At 40.3% G+C, this 9,264-nt stretch overlaps 1 pseudogene; it reads left to right on the top strand.

Moving 5' to 3' along the window:
• Positions 1-1,098: 1,098 nt before the first annotated feature.
• Positions 1,099-9,264, top strand: part of LOC132658083 (14-3-3 protein epsilon-like) — a 42,486-nt pseudogene continuing 34,320 nt past the window's right edge.

The raw sequence follows: 9,264 nt of genomic DNA, 5'->3' as shown, positions 1-9,264 counted from the left end.
GTAGTCATCAAATAATCAATCCTTATTAATAGTTAAAGCTGCTCAGAAAGGGAGCTTAAAAATTAAAATTCAGTCTAAATGACCTTGGTAGTATACTAAGAGTTAAAATAAAATTCCCCAAGGAGAATTTAGCTGAAGGTCCACTTTTCCCTATACCCAAATAGGGAGGAATAAGCAGAGACTATGAATTTGACATAAAATGAGACCCTATGCAAATGACAAATGACATGCAAAAAGATGCAAATAAATGAAGACAGTAGGGAGGGCCCTAGTGCCCTGGGTAGACATGGAATACTGGCTTCCTCTGGTTGGATGGCAGTTCTAAGAAAGTTGCCCCATCCTCCTCCTAGGTTCTCCCACATGGCCCCTCTGGCTGAGAAACTGAGGCCCAAAGACTATTCTTGCTGCCCTGGTCCCTCTTCCAGTCATTTGCAGAGACCCCTGTGGTCCATTGGAGCCACTTTCTTGCCACTCTACTCTCCCTGCTATGTGGGCCCTGGGGCTGGAGTCTGGTGCTGGGTTCAGGGCACTATGGAGTCAGGACAACTGGGCATGGCGGATAATTCTATGGCACCTCTTGATCCTTCAAGGTCTGTCCACTTCTCTTACACAGCCCCTATCCTCACCCCCATGCCATATGTTCAACTTTTCTCTTCATCACAGCAGTGTAAACAACAATAGTTTGCAGGGACTGGACATCAGGCAAAACAGGGCTATGATCTTCGACAGATGGAGGACACACAAAGCGAACCCCATGTTTAACCAACTTTCTTCCTGAGGCCATTTTCCAAACTGAGATGCAGCCAACTAGACCAAATAGGAGGTGACATCTCAAACAAAGGTTTTAAAATAAGTAAGGATAATATGTTAAAGAGAATAGAGCAAAAGATGGACCAAATGGGTGAAAAGCTTGAGTATTTAAAGAGAAAACTTGAATCTGTAAGAATGAAAAATATTGGTGTTTTAGACTGCAAAATATCTGAAATTAAGAACTCACTGAATGGGTTTAACAGGACACTGTATACAGAGAAGACAAGATTAGTGACCAATCAATAGATATTATCTGGATTGAAGCACAGAGTGACAAGGAATTGAGGAATAAACAGAGCTGAGCATAAGAGATAGTAGGACATGCTCAAATATTTGAATAGATAATGACTGAGAATTTTCTAAATATGATGAAAGGCATCAAGCCACAGATTCATGAATATCAGTGACGATTGAGACACTGCCATTTTTGTTGCTCAGAAGTGGAGTGAGAGGCTGAGAGTGGGAGACACTATCTGCTTCCATCCTTCGCAATCTGGTGTATCAGGCAAAGCAGGCCGAGCAGGCTGAGCAATGCGGTGGAATGGTGAAATCAATGAAGAAAGTAGCAGGGACGGATGTGGAGTTGACAGTTGAAGGAAGAAACCTCCTATCTGTGCATATAAAAACTGTGATCAGAAGTAGAAGAGCTTCCTGGAGAATAACCCACAACAAAGAAGAAAACAAGGGAGGAGAAGACAAGCTAAAAATGATTTGGGAATATCGGCAAATGGTTGAGACCGAGCTACAGTTAATCCGTTGTGACATTCTGGGTGTACTGGATGAACACCTCATTCCAGTCCCTAACACTGGCTGAGCCCAAGCTTTTCTGTGATAAAATGAAAAGGGACTAGCACAGGAGAACAGCTTGATGGCTTATAAAGCTGCTAGTGCTGTTGCCGTGACAGAACTTCCATCGACACGTCCCATTCACTTAGCCTTGCTCTCAATTTTTCCATATTCTACTATGAAATTCCTAATTCCCCTGAGCATACCTGCAGGTTGACAAAAGCAGCTTTTAATGAGGCAGTTGCAGAACTGAGCACACTGAGTGAGGAGAGCTGTAAGGACGCTCCACCTATCACACAGTTGTTAGTGATGATCTGACACTATGGACTTCAGACATGCAGGGTGATGGTGAAGAGTGGAATAAAGAAGCACTGCAGGATGTGGAAGATGATAATCGGTGACACAGAAAAGCCAACATGAGAAACCATCTCTGACTACCCCAGACATTCCCATCCTACCCATCTTGGAAATTCCCCCATTGTTACTGAGAACCACCAAACCTGACTTTTACGTATGGCCTCAGACTTTAGTTCCTGCCCTGTTGGTCTTTTTGTTGTTGTTGTTAACGGTTTTCTAAAGTTCTTAAAGGCAAGAGTGAGTTTCTGTGGATTTTACTGGTCCCAGCTTTTAGGATCTTTAAGAGCACTAACAGGAGTGCAGAGAGGCTTTTTCAGCATTACTGCATTGTCTCTTGCAGACGCCGCAAGATCACCATTAGCAATGGAAATTACATTCAAAAGCTGTTAGAATTTTGTGTGATGCAAGCATCTAAGAGAAAGGTTAATCACACGACTGAGGTGTATGTGGTATCATTTTCCCTTTTTCTAATTCTTTGAATTTTAAACCAATGTTTAAAATTAATTGGATCTTAGCTAGAGGTGGTTAAAGGTTGTCTGGGGAGGTTTTTGCAATGGTTTTGCTATTTAAAAGTGTTTCAGACTCTGTTGAAATGTTGAAAAGTATGATGCTGGTAACAGTTTAACAATTGTGGCTGCTCATTCTTGCCTCCTTTTGCTCTTCCTCTGAAGCAGGTTAGCATTGAAGGTGTTATGGAAAAGCCAGCATGCATGTTCAGTTCTTTGTTTCTTCTCCCACTGGACCCCAGCCCTTCCCTCCTTTGCTCCCTCAGCCTCTTTATTCAGTATGTCTAACTTGAAACTAATTTATACTACTGCCTATATGACTTGAGCCATAGATACAGAATCTGTATTGTTCTTACTGAAACACAGCATGGATTAACATTAAACTGAAATAAAAGAAACCTAAATAAAACAAACCTAAATTTGAATAAAACAAAGCTAAACTTGAATAAAACAAACTCCAAATATTATAAGTATAAAGAAAACTATACCTAGGCCCATCAAAAATCTTAAAAGCAACCATATTTTAAAAAATTAACTTGTTTTTGGCTACACTGGGTCCTTACTGAGGTGCATTAGCTCTTTGTTAAAGTGATCATATTTTTAAAGAGACAGAGTTAGTAACCAGTTAACAGTACAGTTGATGGCTAACTATGGAAGCCAGAAGACAATGCAATGATATCTTTAAAGTGCTAAAGAAGAAACCCTACCAATCTAGAATTCTATGCCCAGAAAAAATATCCTTCAGAAATGAAGGGAAAATAAATGTGTTCAAAATTTTGTCAAGTGGACAAAAATTCAAAGAAATTGGTTTGTCACTAGTACACATTGGCCATACAGGAAATTTTTATGGGAATTCAGGATGAAGGAAAATGACCCCTGAGTGAACTGCAGGGAGGAATAAAGGTGTAGCAAAAGATTAAAATGTACATAATTATAAATGAATATTTACTAAAATAACAATAGGGGATTCCCTGGCAGTCCCATAGTTAGGACTCCATATTCTCACTTGCCAAGGGCCAAGATTCAATCCCTGGTCAGAGAACTAAGATTCCACAGTCACATGGTCAATAAATTAACTAATTAATTAAAAAAAAAAACAACTTAAAGCTAACAATATTATAAATTTTTTTTAAGTTTTTATTGGAGCTGATTTACTTTGTTGTGCAGCAGAAATGAACACAACATTGTAAAGCAGTTAATCTCTACCCCCTGTTCTACTGCTCTAGGGCATCACGGAGCACCAAGCCAAGTTCCCTGTGCTGTACAGCAGCTTCCCACTAGCTACCTATTTTACATACGGCAGTGCATGTGTCTCATAAGGTGTTTAACATGAAAGTAAATCCACGTCAGTGTATAAAAATACAAATATATATTTAAATATATAAATAAAATTATACACACACACATACACACACGGGCTTCCCTGGTGGTTCAGATCAAAAAGAATCTGCCTGCAATGCAGGAGACCTGGGTTCAATCCCTGGATTGAGACGATCCCCTGGAGAAGGGAATGGTTACCTACTCTAGTATTCTGGCCTGGAGAATTCCATGGACAGAGGACCCTGGCAGGCTAGAGATCCATGGGATCTCAAAGAGTTAGACATGACTGAGCGACTTTTACAACACACCCTAAACTTAGAGGCTTCCCTTGTGTCTGAAATGGTAAAGTCTAATGTTCTCTGTCAGATTTTATTAGTGGTGGCAGGTGAGTGGCACATGACGATGTGATAAATGATATTAATTAGTTTTAACTTCATTCAAGGTGCTATGGGCTTGAAGAGTATGGGCTCTGCAGACAGGTCTGGGCTTGAATTTCATCTCTGTGATTCTGACTTCTTTGGAGCCTGAGCGTCCTCATCCATAAAATGGATTGTGTAGAATAAGTAAAACGATATATGTGATGTGCTCAGCACAATGCCTGGCCCATGTGTGTGTACATGCTAAGTTGCTTCAGTCATGTCTGACTCTTTATGACCCCATGGACTATAGCCTGCCAGCCTCCTCTGTCCATGGAGATTCTTCAGGCAAGAATGCTGGAGTGGCTTGTCATGCCCTCCTCCAGGGGATCTTCCCAACCCAGGGGTCTAACCTGAGTTTCTCACATCTCCTGTATTAGCAGGCAGGTTCTTTACCACTAGCGCCACCTGGGAAGCCCTGCCTGGCACATGTGAAAGTGAAGTTGCTCAGTTGTGTCTGACTCTTTGCAACCCATGGACTGTAGCCTACCAGGCTCCTCCCTCCATGGGATTCTCCAGGCAAGAGTACTGGAGTGGGTTGCCACTTCCTTCTCCAGGGGATCTTCCTGACCCAGGGATCGAACCTGGGTCTCCCGCATTCCAGGCAGATGCTTTACCCTCTGAGCCACCAGAGAAGTACCACAGATGGTAGATGGTTATTTCTGAGCACCTCAGCTATGTTATAAATATTCTAAGTAGAGAGACCGTATTTCTATTTTGTTGTGGTTAGGTTTTTCTTTTTTTTTTAATTCTTTGAATTCTGGAATATTTTAATTGAAGGATAACTGCTTTACAGAATTTTGTTGTTCTGTAACATAATCAGCCATATGGCTGATTCATGTTGAGGTTTGACAAAAAACAACAAAATTCTGTAAAGCAATTATCCATCAATTAAAAAATAAATTTTAAAAAGAAAAAAAGGCTATACCATAGATAACATATTTACAGTTTAAATAATAATAATATAATTAATACCAAGATACTTATTTCACAACTAGAAAATAAAACACATCCAATTCCTTGGAGCCTTTTGTGTCTTTTCCCAAATCATATCTCCTCTCACCACTTCAGAGGTTGCCACTATCCTGAATAGTATAGTGTAAGTAGAGGTCTTATGGGGGGCAGCACACCCACTCCTCCCAGCCGGGGAGGTCTAGTGGAAGCCAGAAACTCTCATGCCCTCCCAGCAATAACAGATAATACCCCCAACTCCAGAGTCAGTGGAGGCTGTTATGAACTGAATTGTGCCACCCCCATTCATAAGCTGAAGCTGTAACCCTTGATAAGACAATATTTGGAGATAGGGCTGTTAGGGGGGTAATGAAGGTTAAACAAGGTCATAAAGGTGACGTCCTAGTCCAATAGATGTTCTTATAAGAAGAGGAAGAGACACCTGGGATGTAAACACACAGAGGAAAGGCCATGGGAGGAAGGAGTGAGTAGGTGGCCAGCTGCAAGCCAAGGAGAGAGTTCTCACCAGAAATCAAACTCCAACACCTTGATCTTGGACTTTCCAATCTCCAGAATGTGAGACAATAAATTTCTGTTGTTTAAGACACCCAGTCTGTGGTATTTTGCTATGGAAGCCTGAGCTGACTACTATGGAGGCAGAGTGGGGAACCTGGATGTCTAACCCTGCCTTGCCTTAATGAGGTAGCACCTCCCCTCCTCTGCTGGACCAGTGTTAGAGGAAACCAGCTAAAACCAGAAGTTTAAATAAGATCCAGAGTCTCATAATCTAATAGCCAAAGCACCCAGGTTTTAGTAGAAAATTACTTGTGACACCAATAGCCAAGAAGATCTCACACTGAAGGAAAAAAAAATATTAATAGATACCACACTCAAGATTCCAGTGATGTTATCTGATTAAGATTTAAAAGCAGGCATCATACAATGCTTTAGGAAGCGACTGTGAGCACATCTGAAACAAGCAGAAAAAGAGAAAATCTCAGCAAAGAAATATACAAAGAAGAACCAAATGGATATTTTAGAACTGAAAAATTCAACAACCAAAATAAAAAACTTGGTAGATGTGTTCAGTAGCAAAATGGAAGGGGATAGAAGAAAGAATCCACGAAGCTGCCCAATCTGGACAACAGAGAGAAAATAAACTGGAAAAAAAAAGAGTGAAAAGAACCCCAGAGACCCAGGGGACTGTATAAAAAGAGCTAAAATTCATGTCATTGGCATCTAAGAAGGAGAGAACATGTAGGACAGGATATATTGTGACAGTCATCCTTAGAAAATACAGTCCATGTTGCACAGAGCTGTAGTCGCTGTAGTCTTCTGTTTCATTTCAGTATTCTATTGTGTGACTGAACCATAAGCTTTTACTCATTCTACTGTAAAGGACATTTGGGTTGTTGCCATTTTTATTGCTATTTTAAACAGTGCTTCTGGGAATATTCTGTTCATGTCTCCAGGAGTGGAATTGCTGGGTCAAAGGGTATGTGAATGTTCACCTTCACAAATAATGTAAAATTCTTCTTCAAAGTGAGTGTACTAACATCTAGTCCCACGGCGGTGTACTAGTTCCATTTTGCCAACATTTTGTCAGTCTTTAAAAATGTTTCCAAACCAGTGGGCATGAAATGGTAATTTGTGGTTTTATTTGCATTTCCTTTTCTACTAACAAGGCCAAGTGTATTTTCATAAATTTAACAGGCCATTTGTGTTTTCTGTGAAATGCTTGTTTGTGTTTTCGAAACTTTTTCTATTGAATCATTTGTCTTTCTAATTGATTTATAGGATCTGGCTACTAATCTTTTTTGGCTTTATGTAAAAATATTCCATTAGGACTTGATTGGAAAAGTAATAAAGCTGTACATCAATTTGTACAATACTGTACAACTTTACAGTATTGAAACTTTCTATCCGTGAACATGGTGTTACTCCGTTTGGTTTTCTTATTGCCTTTCAAAAAGGTCCTTTAGTTTTCTTCATAAATTTTTTGAACATCTTTTGTTAGATTTATTTTCAATGACCTTATATTTTTCATTGCTACTGTAAATCTTTAATTGTATTTTCTGACTTTATTGCTGATGTTTATAAATTCATTAGACATATTTTTTGCAAAGTGAATTGATATATTTTCCCAGGCTGTCAATTGACTTCTCATTTTGTAAATAGTGCATTTTGAAGATCACTGATTTTAAGCAGTTATTGATGTACCTCAGTGTGGTTTCCTTCATATTTCTTCTATCTGGAGTTCATTGAGTGTTTTTGTAGCTATTGGTAATTTTCATCAAATTTGAATTCTTCAAATGTTTGCCTCTCTCTCTCAAAGCTATGGTTTTTCCCATAGTCATATACAAATGTGAGTTGGGAAGGCTGAGCACCAAAGAACTGATGCTCTCAAATTGTGGTGCAGGAGATGACTCTTGAGAGTCCATTGGTCTGCAAGGAGATCAGGGAGTCAATCCTAAAGGAAATCAGTCCTGAATATTTACTGGAAGGACTGATGCTGAAGCTGAAGCTCCAATACTTTGGCCACCTGATGGGAAGAGCCAACTCATTGGAAAAGACCCGGATGCTGGTAAAGATTGTAGACAGGAGGATAAGGGGGCAAAGAGGATGAGATGGTTGGATGGCATCATTGACTCAATGGACATGAGTTTGAACTGTTGTTCAGTCACTCAGTCATGTCTGATTCTCTGCAACCCTATGGACTACAGCATGCCAGAATTCCCTGTCCTTCACTATCTCCCAGAGTTTGCTCACATTCATGTTCATTGAGTTGGTGATGCTATCCAACCATCTCTTCCTCTGTCACCCCTTTCTCCTCTTGTCTTCAGTCTTTCCCAGTATCAGGGTCTTTCCCAATGAGTCAGTTATTCGCATCAGGTGGCCAAAGGACTGAAACTTCAGCTTCAGCATCAGTCGTTCCAATGGATATTCAGGGTTGATTTCCTTTAGGATTGATTGGTTTGATCTCCTTGCTGTCCGAGGGACTTTCAAGAGTCTTCTCTAACACCACAGTTCAAAAGCATCAATTCTCGTGCAATCAAGCCTTCTTTATGGTCCAACTCTCACATCTATACATGACTACTGGAAAAACCATAGCTTTGGCTATACAGACCTTTGTCAGCAAGTAATGTCTCTACTTTTTAGTATGCTGTCTAGGCTTTCACAGCTTTTCTTCCAAGGAGCAAGCATCTTTTGATTTCATGGCTGCAGTCACCATTTGCAGTGATTTTGGAGCCCAAGAAAATAAAGTCTGTCACTGTTTCCATTGTTTCCCCATCTATTTGCCATGAATTCACGGGACTGGATGCCATGATCTTCATTTTTTGAATGTTGAGTTTCAAGCTGGCATTGTTACTCTCCTCTTTCATTTTCATCAAGAGGCTCTAGTTCCTTTTTGCTTTCTGCCATAAGGGTGATATCATCTGCATATCTGAGGTTATTGATATTTCTCCCAGCAATCTTGATTCCAGCTTGTGCTTTATCCAGCCCACCATCTCATATGATATACTCTGCATATCAGTTAAATAAGTAGGGTGACAATATACAGCCTTGATGTACTCCTTTCCCAGTTTGGAGCCAGTCTGTTGTTCCATGTATGGTTCTAACTGTTACTTCTTGACCTGCATACAGGTTTTTCAGAAGGCAGGTAAGATGGTCTGGTATTCCCATCTCTTGAAGAATTTTCCAGAGTTTGTTGTGATCCACACAGTAAAAGGCTTTAGCATAGTCAATGAAGCAGAAGTAGATGTTTTTCTGGAATTCTCTTGCTTTTTGTATGGTCCATTGGATGTTGGCTATTTGATCTCTGGTTCCTCTGCCTTTTCTAAATCCAGCTTGAACATCTGGAAGTTCTTGGTTCACTTACAGTTGAAGCTTAACTTGAAGGATTTTGAGCATTAACTTGCTAGCATATGCTGCTGCTGCTGCTGCTGCTAAGTCACTTCAGTCATGTCTGACTCTGTGTGACCCCACAGATGGCAGCCCACCAGGCTCCTCCATCCCTGGGATTCTCTAGGCATATGAAATGAGAGCAATTGTGCTATAGTATGAACATTCATTGAAATTTCCCTTCCTTGGGATTGGAATGAAAAGTGACCTTTTCT

This window comes from Ovis aries, chromosome 18, assembly GCF_016772045.2.
Source record: "Ovis aries strain OAR_USU_Benz2616 breed Rambouillet chromosome 18, ARS-UI_Ramb_v3.0, whole genome shotgun sequence".
Classification (NCBI taxonomy): domain Eukaryota; kingdom Metazoa; phylum Chordata; class Mammalia; order Artiodactyla; family Bovidae; genus Ovis; species Ovis aries.
The sequence above is the reverse complement of the archived record's forward strand: the minus strand, read 5'-3'. Positions and strand labels throughout refer to the sequence as shown.